Here is a 16,686-nt window from a genome sequence, read left to right as displayed (position 1 = left end):
ATCTGTCACCGTGCGCCGCACGTCCTTAATAAGATTGTATGACAATCCTTCCCAGCGTGGATTCTGGTCTGGTGCATAGATAACGGGGAAGGCTTTCAGCATGCCCACATCCCCCGCCTGTTTTGCTCCTCGTTTTACTGAAGCCCATTTATCATGCAGATCCAGGGAGTATAGGTCTGGTTCCTTCTCAGGGTTAATAGGACCCGGGTCAAAAGGATTATCGTCCTGGTCATCAGGCGACTGTACCGTGAAGGCTTTTGTAGCGCATTTTGTTTCCTGATTCTCATCAGGACATAACTGAGGTAATGGAGGCACGGAGGGGATGGCAGGAGCCTCGACTCCGTCATTTGTGTTCAACTGCGGCCCACTGTGAGATTTCAGCGTTTAGAATACAACTCGCCATTGTGGCAACAGGCCAGCAGCAGCCTTATCACCGCGAGTGGCACAGTCCCATAATCGGACCCCAATTTGGTCCCACTTCTCCGTATCAAATACGTTCCTACTGTTCACGGAGGGATCGTTTTTAGAAGCCCATGCAAGAACCTTTTGTAGATCTTCCTCATCTAATTTCTTGCCCTGTTGTTTTAAGATCTTAGAAAAGGCTTCTAAAACATCTTTTTGTTCCTTCGTTAAGTGTAGCCCCATAGTCCCCAGCTGCTTACCTCTTTCCTTTCAAGAGGTGTTGGTGTGCACACAAAGGACGCTTCCTTTCAGCGTGATCCTTACGCTTCCTTTCAGCGTGAATCCCGGAGTTCAGCTGGGCGGTGCAGCCAAGAGAGAGCTAGTCTTCGTGCCCCACGTTGGGCGCCATTTGTTGCACCTTGCGAAAGAACGGACTCAGTCTGGGATGCAGAGTGAGACAACTTTATTCTCAAACCAACTCCTTTTATACTCTTTTAACACAAGTGTTGCAAAGATTACAATCAATCAGCATCTTGCCAGCCGTGCAGTTGTGGTTATCTTCTTTTCCTTGCTTTGTTCCTCATCTGCTGACAAGACATTCCACATGCTGTTGTTGTCCTCCTCCTTTTCCTGCTTTGCTCCTTGCTGATAAGACATTCGTCCTTGTGGTCAATCGTCCACTACCAAGGCATTCAGCACTTCCGTCTCCAAAGCAGGCCTCCACACGAAACGGCTAACTACTCTTTCCCACATAGCTCCCCATTCCCAGCCGGCCAAGGACAACTCACTAACACTCCCCAGTACATTATCAGCAAGGCGCAGGTGGTGCAGATTCTTAGCACAGTGCAGATTCTCGGCACAGCATTTCCCTACAATTCCCCCTTTTTTCTTTTGCACTAATCAAGCCTTGCTGGTAAGTGAGAATACTTTATGTCTAATACATGCAAAAGCACAGCCAAAAACTACAAGGCATAAACAATAAAAGAACTAGTAATATTAGCCGTGATTTACTAATACATGCACCCATTCCCAAGTCCGTGTTGGCCTGCAAGGTCTTTCCAGTCGAGAGTCCGACGTCCTGCTGAGCAGCTTCCGTTGTCTATTGATCTGCTGACGGGCAGTTCAAGGACTCTTGATCATTTCAACGCCAAGGTTTTACCAACCGCCTGGAGCTGTAAGGTGTCCTCGATCTCCAAGCCATTCCTCTATAAGTCCTCCTTTTTTCTTTTGCAACAACCAGGCTTTATGAGTATGCAAGGATAGCATTCGCCTTAAGCACGCGAAGGCACAGCTGAATAAGCATAGGACAAAAAGCATAACAATCAAAAGCATCAGTCCTGTCTTAAGCGAGGATTTCAGTCACCCACCAATACCCAATAAATCAATTAACCCATCCAGCCCAAAGAAGCCCACGTCTTTCTGTATCTCCTGGGTGTGTTCCATCAGCTGTTGGATTTGCTGGTGGATTGCCTTAGAGTGGTCTTGCAGGTCCATACAGCACATTTCTTCAAAGTCTTCACAGCCGTGCCCATGGGCTAGCAGGAGGAAGTCGGTGGCCGCTCTGTTCTGAAGCACTGCATGTTGTACCTGTGACCCCCCGAGACTGCCAGCACCCGAGTTCTCCCACGGCAGACCATGTGAGCCACTGCTTCCAACTGAGGGGTCACGCTCTTGCGCAGTTGAACTGAGGAGAAAATCCATTCTAAAACTGCAAGGTAGTCTTCTCCCCCTTTTTTCTTTTGCCACTGCATGATGAGGGCAAACACCGAGATTGGGTTGGAGACGTCCATGAAGTGTATTGGGAATTCAGAGCATTCCTTCCATTGCGACATTCTCCTGTGTGCACTGATATGATGTATTGAGTAGGCTATATGGATTCAGGTCTGTCCAGTTGCTTTGAGGAATACCTAACACCAGTGCATCAAATTGATCTGCTGTCCCACAAAGCCAACAACTCTTGATTTGGGTATAATTAACAATACGCCTAAGAAGCATAACATATCCATTAGCGTTAAAAGTAGCATCAGCTCCTATAATAGCGTTAAAAGCAACATTACCTCCTAAAAGCCACAATATACAGCTAATAATGACAGTAACACTTCTTCCTCCCATGTTGTTCTTCCGCAGCCTCACGCCTTCCACAGTTAGGGTACCAGCTGCTTGTCTGCTACGTCTGATGTATGCAAGTTTGCTTCCAGCCAAGGTCTCACCCATTTTGCTGGCACCCATCTGGTTCCAGTATCTGTAACAACACAAGCATACCCTTTCCCCCAGGTTATCAAGTCCAAAGGTCCCATCCATTTTCTGCTTTCAAAAAATTCTTCCACAAACACTTCTTCCACATTATCCACCCTGTGACCATAATCACTCAAGCTTCACATGGAATTGTTTAGGTGTTAATATTACATGCCCTAAACATGATGCAGGTAGGCGAGTGATTGCACATTGGTACATTAGACGGAGGAAGTTACAGAAAAGGAAGGGAGTCTAGTTCTACAAGAATATATATACAGAAAATATTGCAGTTACAATAGTAAGTAATTGAGTATAACAAACTTTGCATCCACCCCGTGACTCCAGTTACCATTGTATATTGAAATTTAGTCTCAAATTAGAGTCTTAGTACTTGGGACATCAATTGGGTCGTCCACCTGTAAAGGGGTATAAGCGGTGAACTGAATCATCTTTACGTTAATAGCTTTCATTATAGTAGATTTTATACAGGATATTGCTATACTTAGGATAATTATCATCACAATGAACATCACCACATATTCTATCAAACTGAATCCAACCAGTGACACCAAATCCAAACCAACTAAACACCTTCGCCAGCCAGCTAGTGTTCATTGATTCTCAGAGTTCATGGGTGTCTTTTGCCACCTGTCGCATCTTCTCTGATTGGATATCCAGGTCCTGTGTAACATTAGGGATATAAATGCTGCAGTCGGTACTGGAGAGGTTTAGGTAGCCACAAAGTCCATTTTAGCATAACAGCATCAAGTCCAGTGCCATCCGGTACTGAAGAGTCATTTTTGATGTGGCTTGTAATTGATGATTGAGCAACTGTATACTAGTATCGGTGGCATTAGCTAATTTTTCTACTTGATAGGCTGGCTTACTTAACCATAATCGCATTTGTAAGACCAAATTCAAAAAAAAAAAAAAAAATCCTTCCATCTAAGACAGATCCTGGGAAGTACGGCAATCATTACGAGGCACAAAGTCTTCACTTACTGATTTATATTTTATGCTGCGATTATGGCACAGCCTATTTTTAGGGAAATGTAAACTGGCCAATAGTGTCTGACCCAATTGTGTTGTTCCCAATTGGAGCAATTTATCACATTTTAGCAATACCACAACACTGGCTTGTTTGATACTGAACCGAAATATGTTCCACTATGTCATGGTCCTCAGGATGCAATGGTATGGTGAAAAAACAATCTTTTAAATCGATTATTAAGATGTCCGAATCATTTTGAAAGGTTCTCGATTTCCATTTCTATTTATGTTTGCATAGCTTCAATTTGGTTTCCTCCCCAGAAATTGCTTGGGATTTCTGTATATTAAGGAGGCCCCCGCTCCAGTAGCATTGAGGCTTTTACAAATTGTAAGGACTGTTGCAGGTCCTTCTGTGCCAGTTGCACTGGAGCTTGGCCGTCGCTTCATTCTTGTTTCCCATGCTGAAGTACTTCCCTAGTCTCTTTCCAAGGATACAAGTCAGAGTACGGCTCCCAGTCCTCCATCGGTGGGGTGGGTGGGCGGGGGAGGTGGGGGGGGGAACGCCATAGTCTGAGTTATTCCTGACTTTACCGTTTTCAAATTCTGGACTTACTTGTTGTGCTTATTCAGCCCTCTCTGCTGATATATATGTTACACAATAAAGATCTAAAAACCACAGATACAAACGGCACAAACACAATTTCCATCCAGTGGCACGACCTCACGTAGCTGTGCACTCCACTAGTGAGTTCCACTGTCTCAATTGCCTGATCCCATCCTCGCTGCCAATTAGGTTGCGAATGGGTTTGGGATTCGACAATAATCACACAGAACAAAGTGGCTACGGCTATTCAGGTGAAAGCACGTTAAAGAAGCAAAGTATGACTAATTACTCGTGAGGTAATACTTGTCGGCAGGACACTGAGACTGAACATTCTCTTGAGTTGGCAGATTAGAGGGTTGCTGACAGGCTCCCAACTCAGCGGGCGTCCCCGCAGAGACAACGTGGGTCTCAGTGTTAGGAGTCTCACCCCTCCTTTCTCTCTGCACTGTCTGTTTATGCCCGGTGCATCCTGCCACGTAGGGCCAGTACGTGCCAGCAGGCAGACCGGGGCGGGTGGACAAACTCCACCTTCAGTCACATAACCTCCCCTCCTGGTCATGCGCATACCAGTAAGTGGTCGCAACCGTCAGTCTGAGGGTCCTGCCTTTCTCATCTCCTCCCTCTCGGGTGTTTGACCTTCAAACTAATTTAGAGGATGTTTGCAGTTAAGTTGGCTACAAGCCCGGTTGAGCAGCCGCCTTCAGCTGCTTTTGGAGGAGGTCGGCTCTGAGCCTGGCTGAGCAGACGCCTCTATGCTCCTTATCACTCAGCCTGGGCAGGCAAACATCTTCTTTCTCAAGGTCTTGGATTCTACTTCGCACAATAATTTTATGACTCTACAGATCATACAAATTTCCACCTTTCAACCATACCTCGTGTCGGCATCAATATACAAAGGATACAACACATAATAGAGATGAACATAGCAAACAGAAACAACAGCCCTAATAACGGTTTCCGTCCTCACTTAAAGCATTACAATTCTTCAACCCCCACTTTACAAGACAGATCAAATTCCCCTGCACCTCCCTCCTGGCTTTTGTCAAGCCCTCAGCAACATGAGTCTCCTTGATCTCATTCGCCTTCTCTTCCCCGGCCCCCCTTCTCCTTTTTTCAAGGTGATCTAACAAGTCCTGGACCCAGCCGGGCCGTTCTTAGGTACGACGGGGGCAGGGTCCGGAAGTGGGGGCACAGACGGTGTAGGCGCCGCAGGTGCCAGCACAGAGGCAGGCACGGGTGGGGGGGGGTTGGCGATGGATCTCCAAACACCAGTGGTTTTCAGTGGCGTGGTGGTCCCGGTCCTGAAGTGCTCGCAAGGGCGGACGTGGCTCTGGCGGCCACTTTCCTTTTGGCTTTCACATCGGATTCGAATACTAGGTGGGGCTCGGCTTTGAACCCATTCTCTCTGCACCAGATCGAAAGCTTGCAGAAAGCTTGTTCATCAGTAGCTTGCTCCAGGGATTGCACGAGCCTATTCACCAAATTTCCGTAGGACTCCCGCAATCCCTGCTTCACCATCGTAAATGATGGGGCCTTTCATTCTGACGGCACTAAAAGCAGCGCCTGCTTCCGTGAAGCATTATACATGGGCATCGAGTAGGTTAGCTGAGTCGCGGGGTCACCATAGAGATCCCGTCCCATAAGCATCTGCACAGTCATACCACACAATGGATCTCCAGAGATGTTACGTGCGTTCACCACCTTTTGGATTTGTTTCTCCCACTCCCGTTCCCATAACAGATATTGCGCGGGAGTGAGGAGGACCTTCGCTATCATTACTTCTCGCCACGTACAACCCAAGTCCTTAGCCGTTTTACTACCCCCAATGGTGGCATCGCAGAGAGAGTCCCCTATCTCCTGCCACTCAGTGGCACTATACATAAGTTTCAGAGTTTGCAGATGTCCCATCTCTTGTGCCCATCGTAACAACTCATAGAGTTTCTTCATACTCACAGCCGCCTCTCGCTTGGCGAGAATATACAATAGCAGCTGTGTTGCCTGTTGCCGCCCCCCAATCCATGGTTAAGGCGGTCTTCGCGGAGGGGCCCCCTTTTGAGCACCCCCGGACCTACGCCTTTGCGCCCGGTCCCGGCTTGCAGCTAGCATGCACTCACCGCCGCCTCTCGGCTCCCCGACCTCCCGTCACCGTCTTCAAGGCGATGTTTTGAGGCCGTCCCGCACCGTTGTGCCAGGTCCCCCGAATACCCGCACCGTTGTGCCAGGTCCATGCAACCCTGGTAACTCTTTCTTTAAGTCGATCCCCTGAACATTACATTGCTGTAAGGTACGGGTAAATAATTCATATGCCACTTGCCTATCCATTATATCGTCGGCGCCGTTGCAGCTCTCCAAACTCCAGGCTCCGGTGGCACGTATGGCCTGAAACCACCTGTGTGATCTTCAGGGGTGCCGTCTTTACAGTAGCCGTTTCCAGCTGTCTGTCGGATTTTGCACCGTTCCCCGCTGCTCGAGAACCCAACTCCTACTTTCTCCACCGTGGTGCGTCCTCCTTTTTTCTTTTCTGTCCGGGAGGATTTCAGTCCTTTGCTGTATCACGTCGGGGTCACCATTTGTTGGAGAAAGGGAGACTGCGACACCATATGGTCATCGACAAGACTCGTTTATTAATCTTTCCAGGCTGCCTTTTATACATTCGTTAATTAGCTTCATGCATATTGCAAAGCTTTAGCTCACGATTGGTTGCTAGGGAGGTTGCTATGTCCTGGCCGCATAGGCTCTTTCCCAGCTCTGCAAAGTTGTTTACCCGAAACGGCTAACTACTCTTTCCCACATAGCTCCCCATTCCCAGCCGGCCAAGGACAACTCACTAACACTCCCCAGTACATTATCAGCAAGGCGCAGGTGGTGCAGATTCTCAGCACAGCATTTCCCTACAGGGATCTAATCAGTGTCTACAAGTACCTCAAGGGAGGCAGTGAGGAGGATGGTGCTGGCCTCTTTTCACTGGTGGCCACCGACAGAACTAGAGGTAATGGCCACAAACTGAGGCACCAAAAGTTCCAGAGGAACTTAAGGAAAAATTTTTTAACAGTGAGGGTGACAGAGCACTGGAACAGACTGCCCAGAGAGGTTGTGGAGTCTCCTTCTCTGTAGATCTTCAAAACCCACTTGGATGCAGTCCTGTGCCATGTGCTCTAGGTGACCCTGCGTGTGCAGGGGGGTTGGACTAGATGACCTCTAGAGGTCCCTTCCAACCTTAAGCATTCTAAGATTCATTCTATGGTTCTATGGCTGTTGGCCGGGAAGGTCCTGGATGAGATGAAGGTCGGAAGGACAGTCCTAATACCAAAGTCGACAAATCCCAAGAAACTGGAGGACATGAACAACTGGAGACCCATTACCATCAGGTCCATAGTATTAAGGCTTTTCTCCTGGATATTGAACACTAGGCTACAATAGGCATGCCCCATTAATAGATGCCAAAGGGGTTTTATAGCAGCTCCTGGCTGCTCGGAAAATCTGAAGCTCCTTCAGTTACTGATTAGAAATGTGAAAAAAAAAAAGATCAAAGGACGCTCAGGGTTGTGTTCGTGGACTTGGCAAAAGCCTTTGATACAGTCCATTATCAACACATCTTCCAGGTCTTGGGTCAAAAAGGTGTTGATAGACACATTATTGACACGATTAAAGATCTATATGCCAACAGTGGAATATCCTTGGAGTTGGGGGGACAGCGCTCGGAGTGGATTAAGTGTAGGGTACGGCGGTCGGAAGATCTCGTGCTATGCGGAAAGAATAGGGGAGGTGGGCACGTGCAGGGGAGATGGGCACGTGCCCGTATAAGGCGATGTTAATGCTATTGGCTACGGGGGCGCGCTTCCGCACACAGGCACCCTATATAAGTTCGGATGTACCTGCAATAAACGCCATTTGCTGCATCCACCATATTGGTGTCTGTGCTCATTTGGCCCGGGTTCCCGGGTGGTGGCGCCCGTGCCTGCTCGATGCGCCGAGGCAATTGAAGCCGAAAGGCAGCAAGTGGTGACCCCGACGTGATTCGGCAGGCGGCTCCTGAAAGACGGGGCGGCCGGGAAGCGGCGAGAACTCCATGGAGGCGCGACAGTGAAGGTCGTGTTAGCGTGTGCTCGGGAATGAGATGTTTCTGTGAAACTTAGTGCAGTTAATCGAGCGGCTCCTGAAAGGATGGGGCGACGACGGTGAAGGTCGTGTTAGTGTGTGCTCGGGAATGAGATGTTTCTGTGAAACTGCATCGAGCGGCTCCTGAAAGGATGGGGCGATTCACAATGCCGGGAATGTTGTGTTTCCCCAGCATTGGGCAGACTGTACTACTGCACTAGCGGAGTACAGTATGAGTAGTAAATCGGCAAAAGAATTGAAGACTTGGGGAACTATCAGGCAACTTTTACAAAGAACTCGGGAAGAGAGCGAGTCCTGGGAAACAGCGCGGGAGGCAGTGGGCATGACCGATACTGCGGGGGCTCCGAGACACGTGGTCAAGGAAGGGGAAGAGGCCGGTGGAAGGGATTCTGGGGCCGGGGAGCCGAGAATGGGGGGGGCGGAAGAAGCGCCACAAGTCTATCCGGCAGCCAGGGATGGGGAGGGGAGGCCCCCTGCGTACCCTTGGGAGGAACTGCAGGCCGCGGAGCGGCGGTTAGACCAGTCCCCTGCTGAGGACGATCCGGGAGGTGGCGGCCACGTAAATCAAGGGGAACGTCTAGTCCCGACAGCCCCACCGATGCCGATAGTAGTGGACGACCCCAGAGATTGGGTTCCAGGGATGCTCCTGCGACCTCAATACCCTCCAGAAGAGGATGAACCGCCTCGGAGGGCCCCCCAGCGGGTTCATGGCGCCGCCGGGAGATGGCCAGCGCCTTTGTCGATGTTGAGAGAGGAGGCGGGGGAGGGGTCAGACGACTCCTCCTCCGGGGGGGGGACTCCGTGGGGGAGCTGACGGCCAAAGGGCATCGGGACCGAGACTGCCGGAGGTCGCAGGGAAACTCCGGGCGGGGAGGGGCGAGGGGGGGCCGCCCTTCTCCGCGAGTGCGCGCCCCCCCCCAAGGAGGGTGGAAGCAGAGCCCCAGGGCGTATCTGACGGGGCACCCTGGGGAGGGAGGACAAGGACAACAAGAGGAGAACGAAGCCAGGTGGCCCTGGTCCTAGGCTGCCAGCAGAGACCCCGTGTTAAGGTGCACCTTCACGGCCCCCCGCTGGTGACCCCAAGGATATTAGAGCTCACAATGTTAATTGATACAGGGGCAGATGTAAGGTGCATACCAGAAAGCAACTGGCCGGCCACCTGGCTGGCATCCCCAGCGGGCTTGCTAGATGGGGTGGGGGGAACAACGGACGCGCGATGCAGTGCTGTGCCTCTGACGTGTGAATTAGAGGACCCGGGAAGGCCCCCCATGCAAGCGATTGTCCGCCCATTCATAGTGACAATACAGGAATCCCTAATCGGGCGTGACGTATTGGCTCAACTCGGCATTCGCCTGACAAATTTAGCGTAGGGGCCACTGCTTACCTGCTGAGCCCTAACAAGGCCATTCCCTTGAAATGGAAAACAGAGGAGCCGGTGTGGGTAGAGCAGTGGCCCTTAACTCAAGAGAAGCTGGTGGCCGCACGGGCCATTATACAACGCGAATTGGATCAAGGACATTTAGAGCCGAGCCTGAGCCCATGGAATACGCCTATCTTTGTCATTACATTTTGGCGTTGAACCGACTGCGGTGTGGGTGCCAATTAAAAAGGAATTATGGGATGAAGCGATGCAAAAGCAGAGCAGTCTGCTCGTGGCCATAGAAGGGTACCCTGGGGAGGTGAAACATGGCCCCGCCTTGGAACTATACCGGCACCTGCCACTCGTTGCACTACGGTGCACCCCACGAGTGTTGAGCGAGCCGAGGGAGGGCCTTACGGTCTTCACCGATGCCTCCTCCACGACTGACTCAGCTGTTGTAGTATGGCGTGATATTACCTGGAAAAGGGTCAGGATTACCGTACCGGGCAGTACTGTACAATATCTGGAAGCTACCGCGGTCGCTCATGCTTTGAGAATCTGGCCGGGACAGCATGTGAACATAGTTACTGACTCAATGTTTGTTTATAAGCTACTGCTTAACATGGCCGCCCCCGGATGGGCAGGAACTCCAATAGCAGTCATGCTGGAGGAAGCGTTACAGTATAGAATGGCCACGGCCTCCATTGTGCATGTAAGAAGCCATGACTCCCTAGCGGGATACTACCAAGAAGGCAATCAGAAAGCTGATGAGGCTGCAAAAGGGGTTTGGACTGCTGCACGTGCCCGAGAGGTGCACGAGTATCTACATATAGGAGCCAAAGCGTTAGCAAAGCATTGCGGGATCCCACTAGCGGCGGCTAGAGACGTGGTGGCAGCTTGCCCGTACTGCCAGCGGTCAAGCCTTTGGGGAGCAGGAGTCAACCCACGAGGGCTGCAGGCAAATATGGCAGTCTGACTTTACCCATATAACAGTCAGGGGCAGGCTATTGTTGAGAGAGCGAACCAAACACTCAAAGAGAAGATTAGGGTTCTTGGGGAGGGGGAAGGACATCCCCAAGGAATCCCTGTGGTGAAGCAACCAGAAATTTTAATGCGAGCGTTATACTCGCTAAACCACTTTGTCCGGGGTGACGAGAACAAGACGTCAATAGATAAACATTGGGCGGTCGCGGCTATGGAGGACGGACCTCCAGTTCTGGTCAGATTCCCGGAACAGGGGGTTTGGGAACCCGGCTGGGACCTGGTAACCCAGGGAAGGGGTTATGCAGCTGTGCGACAGCAGGGAATAATTAAATGGGTGCCGGCAAGATGGGTGAGGCCGGACCTTAAGACTAATAGCGGCTGCAAGTCTTCTCTTACAGGACCGAATTGTGGGACGTCCTCGCAACCTGTACGCCCGTCTGGAGGAGACGAGGAAGCTGGAGGAGCGAAACCCTCGTAGACGTGATGGGAAAAGGCCGCCGCACTTGTGTGTTATCCTGTTATTGTTCAATTGGGATTGGTTATGGAGGTTTGGATTAATAGCTATAATAGTGTTAGTAGGCATCTTTTGCGGCATGCCCGTTTTGTCGTGCCTAATTCGTTCAAAGTAGTGATGTTTAGGTTAACATAGGATGTTTGGGTTAACATGGGACGTTTACGTTGACATAGGATGTCTAGGGGAGGGGGAGATGTAGGGTACGGCGGTCGGAAGATCTCGTGCTATGCGGAAAGAATAGGGGAGGTGGGCACGTGCAGGGGAGATGGGCACGTGCCCGTATAAGGCGATGTTAATGCTATTGGCTACGGGGGCGTGCTTCCGCACACAGGCACCCTATATAAGTTCGGATGTACCTGCAATAAACGCCATTTGCTGCATCCACCATATTGGTGTCTGTGCTCATTTGGCCCGGGTTCCCGGGTGGTGGCACCCGTGCCTGCTTGATGCGCCGAGGCAATTGAAGCCGAAAGGCAGCAATTAAGATCCTCGAGGGAGTGAAGCAAGGCTATCCATTATCCTCAATCCTTTTCAGTCTCGCATTAGATCCACTGTTATGCAGTCTGGAAAAGAAAGGGATGGGCTTTAAGGATGGTGAACAGCTCATAACATCACTGACATTTGCTGATAGCCTTGTGCTGCTCAGCGACTCTTGGGAGAGAAAGAACAAGAGTATTAAAGTGGTTGAAGACTTTTGTCAACAAACCAGGCTGTGGGTTCAAGCCTCTAAATGCCACAGGTTTTTGATCGGGCCAATTAAAGACTCTTATACCATCAACCATTGTGACCCATGGACGACTGCAGGAATGCAATTGAATATTATCGATCCGGGCAGTTCAGAAAAATATTTGGGCCTGGGGATAGACCCTTGGGTGGGTATTTCCAAACCTGACCTGCAAGAGACATTGACCCCCTGGATAGGAAATTTTCCTGGATTTCCCCTGGATAGGAAATATCAGGGGAGCCCCACTGAAACCACTCCAAAAGGTGGACATCTTGAGAAATTCTGCCATCCCAAGGTTACTGTTTAGTGCGGATCATTCAGGCATGAGTGCTACATGCCTCCAGTATTTGGACCTTACTATTAAATTGGCTATAAAGAGCTGGTTACATCTCCCACCAAGTATATGTGACGCAATCCTATATGTTAGCTATAGGGATGGCGGCTTAGGATTTCCCTGTCCAGCGAGCCAGATTCCGAGTATTCAGGCTTGCAGATTGTTATGGATCACCCAGTCCGAAGATGATACCATGAGGAGCATTGCTCTCCAGGAGGGGATCCAAGAGGAGTTGAGGAGGAGTTGAGTCCACGGGCAGGCGTCTGGATAAAGTTCCATCAGTGATGGATGAATTCCACAAGGTGGTTATTGAAGCTCTGATGGCTGGCGAGTCCTCATCCGAATGGGAGAGATCTATCCAAAGGACCATCTATCCTCTTCCCTGTAAATGGAGGAAGAGAGAAATTGGACAATTGGGCCAATCTTAAAATGCAAGGCCACGGCATTAGAAATTTTGAAAAGATCGTATAAGTAATGATTAGCTAATATACTATCAAGATGTTCCCCACCGCAAATTGATAACGGCCATCCAAGTATGGGCCAATGTTTACCCTACTTGGGAATTTTTGACCTGTGGATTGGGTGAGGGATGCAGGCATTGTCCTGCGGAATGGGAACCTTGCTCTCATATAATTGGCTACTACCCTACTGTCCAAGAAGCATGGATCAAAAGGCATAACAGCTTGTGTGGACTGCTGGCTGAAGAGGCAAAAAGAGACTTGGATGGGAGACTTTTGTAGAACCCCATCTTAGAGATAATAACAATGAACTCTTCAAACCAGATTTGATGATGGTGAAAGGGACCCGTGCAAAGGTGGTGGACATTACAGTCTGCTACAAAGGGGGTTAACAACTTTGAGTGACACAGCAGTAGAAAAGGTGAGAAAATACCAACATTTAGAAGAAGAGATCCAGGCATTGACATCTGCTACGGAATTTGAATTCCTGGGCTTCCCAATTGGTGCAAGAGGGAAATGGTACACTGGCAACAAGAGGCTACTCACTGACCTTGGGCTCTGAACAAGCCGCTGTAGAAGGATAGCGAGAGTCTTTTCACAAAGGGCTCTCCCATCCTCTGTGGACATATTACGTATGTTGGTGAGTCGAGGTAAGCAGGCTTTATAGCCTATTTATAATTGGGGACAGTATACATATTGTTATCTGTCCCCTAGACATAAACATCAGTCCAATCTATCTTTATCTTACCTCCTCCTATTGACTAATAACATCTAGTCCTTCAGCAAGAGCAAAATTCTTCACATAGATGACTGAGCTTGCTCAGTCTCCTGGATCTGCTGAATTTTGCCTTTGCCCATTCCCCTGCTCCGTCAGGGATAGTGGGACAATACCATCTCATCCCAAATGACATGTCAATTTAACACCAATTATGACGAGGCGGATGGGCTGCCTTAAATTAGCTGGAAAAGGTACCTTGTAATTTACAAGGTTCATAAAATAACACCAAAATCTTCTGCATAGTGTTAGATGAAAGATATGTACCTCTCTTTCGTGTGAACCTCTTCTGCTAGGAGTTTGGAATTTACTTTGAAACTGGAAACATTTGCTCTTATTTATTAATCTTGAGCTGCGTGCCCCTTGTGAGTACATTTTCTCAAACAAAAGCCAGAACACAGAGAAGACCAGAAGGTTTTCAGACATACAGGACGTTTAAGATGCATATTAAAAAATAAATAAATTATAATATAGATTCAAGTCGCTGTAAACTTGTTACAGATCTTTGATGCCATTATGAATTTTAAGAAGGAAGAGGCAGCCAAATTGATAGAGAAACTTGATATCAAGCTGGATGCTGAAGATCAAGATAAAGAAGGGAAACCCCTTCTTAAGGTAAAATGGCCTTTCTGCTTTGTCAGAATTGTCAGTGTTAAGAGTTTCTTACCCTTGAGCTCTGTAGTGAGAACAATCTTCTAGATCCTTGTAAGAGACTGCAATGGGTTATGTTTGTCTCACCATTTACCTGGACAATGCCCTGGCATGTTATTTCTGGGAAGGTCTCTCACCATTTGCTCTTCCTAACCCTGGCATCTTATCTCTGGGAAGACTGGAATATCAGCTATCTACTTGGCCTTGGAAGATCACCTGGAGACCTGAACAATGACAGCAATGACAGTGCCCACCAGAGCAGTTTGCGTGCAAATCAGGGGTGAAGAGGAATACAAAGGACACAACACATACCAGAAAACTTTGAGAAAATGGGAGGACTCTTTGAGAAGGGAGACATAAAAGGAGCACACGCGGAACATCACCTGCACCAGCATGCACCGCCTTCGGTCACGGAACACCACCTGCACCGAGATGCCTGTACCTGCACCGAAGCAGAGCCAGTGACACTTAGCTGGACTGGTGGTGGTAACTATCATCTTGTTGCATCTCTCCCGCTTGCTTGCTTATCTTTCTTCACTTTTCTCTTCTTCTCTGTCGTATTTGCGATTATGAGAATAAAGCTTACAAGGTTGAACGGCATTTGACCCCATTTATGTCTTAATCTCGCTCTTGGGATCGTATTGAAACCTCCCCCGACACTGGATCAGAACAATCCTTCTAAAATACAAGAAAGCTATCTTAATTATCATTTTATAATCTGAGCAGTAGTTAACTGATGTACCTGGAGTGTCATGATGGGAAATAAAGTATTCTCTCTGTATTGAGTTTCCTAGAGAGAGAACAAGATTTAGGCATGTTGCTGCATATGAAAAACATGCCTTTTTAATTTAAAGAGAGAGAGGAGATTTAAATCTGTACATCAAAAAAAAAAAAAAACAACCCAATGCCCTCTTCCCTCACTGTTCCCAAGGTCTAAATGCAGTGCTAATAGAAAGTGTGCATTTGGCCACACACATATGCTGTGGTTATATAATCAGTTAGAAATGGTTGGTTCTCACACATTCTTTTATTTTCAAGAATACTGCTGAATTCTGTCTTTTTTTTTTTTTTTTTTAAGAATAAATGCTGGAAGCAAACTGGCACTTTCTATGCAACACTCAATGTTAAAAAACAGGGACTTCAAGAAACTCTGCCCAGTTCCTTTACTAACCCAGGTACTCTTCATGTATGTTAAACTTCATGTAAACAGAGCTGGGGGGGGAAGGCATGGAAATTTCTTGAATTAATTGGAAAGTGGGACTCCAGCCACATGGGTTAGATGAGTGGACCCTGAGGTGGATTACAAACTGGCTGGATGGCAGAGCTCAGAGGGTGGCAATCAGCAGTACAGAGTCCAGTTGGAGGCCTTTGGGTAGCGGTGTCCCACAGGGGTCAGTCCTCGGTCCAGTCCTGTTCAATTTATTCATCAATGACCTGGATGAAGGCACAGAGTGCTCCCTCAGCAAGTTTGCTGATGATACCAAACTGGGAGGAGTAGCTGATGCCCCAGAGGGCTGCGCTGCCATCCAGAGGGACCTGGACAGACTGGACAACTGGGCAGTGAAAAACCTCATGCAATTCAACAAGGCCAAGTGCAAGGTCCTGCACCTCGGGAGGAATAACCCCAGATACCAGTACAGGCTGGGGACCGACCTTCTGGAGAGCAGCTCTGCAGAGAGGGACCTGGGTGTCATGGTGGACAAGTTGACCATGAGGCAGCAGTGTGCCCTCGTGGCCAAGAAGGCCAATGGGATCCTGGGGTGCGTTAAGAAGAGCATCTCCAGCAGGTCAAGGGAGGTGATCCTGCCCCTCTACTCAGCCCTGGTGAGGCCGCATCTGGAGTATTGTGTCCATTTCTGGGCTCCACAGTACAAGAGGTATGTGGAGCTGCTGGAGAGAGTCCAGCACAGGGCCACAAGGATGATCAGGGGCCTGGAACATCTGCCCTATGAGGAGAGACTGAGGGGGCTGGGCCTGTTCAGCCTGGAGAAGAGAAGGCTGAGAGGGGATCTAATCAGTGTCTATAAGTACCTCAAGGGAGGCAGTGAGGAGGATGGTGCTGGCCTCTTTTCAGTGGTGGCCACTGACAGAACTAGAGGTAATGGCCACAAACTGAGGCACCAAAAGTTCCACAGGAACTTAAGGAAAAATTTTTTAACTGTGATGGTGACAGAGCCCTGGAACAGGCTGCCCAGAGAGGTCGTGGAGTCTCCTTCTCTGGAGATCTTCAAAACCCGCTTGGATGCAGTCCTGTGCCACGTGCTCTAGGTGACCCTGTGTGTGCAGGGGGGTTGGACTAGATGGCCTCTAGAGGTCACTTCCAACCTTAACCATTCTATGATTCTATGATATTATTTACCTTAACACTTAACTTCACACCACAACCTATAAAAAAAAAAAAATCTCCAGCCCTCTCCTGAAAGCAGGACTCAAATCTGTTTCTGTTACTGCTGGCAGAGGTCTGGAAGATACAAGACTAAAGGTCTAGGAGGCCATAGCTTAGGCTTGGTAAGTAACCATGAGCAAGCTACGGTAG

Source organism: Tinamus guttatus, unplaced genomic scaffold, assembly GCF_059628265.1.
Source record: "Tinamus guttatus ecotype Peru unplaced genomic scaffold, ASM5962826v1 Tinamus_guttatus_pri_ptg001297l, whole genome shotgun sequence".
Classification (NCBI taxonomy): Eukaryota; Metazoa; Chordata; class Aves; order Tinamiformes; family Tinamidae; genus Tinamus; species Tinamus guttatus.
The sequence above is the reverse complement of the archived record's forward strand: the minus strand, read 5'-3'. Positions refer to the sequence as shown.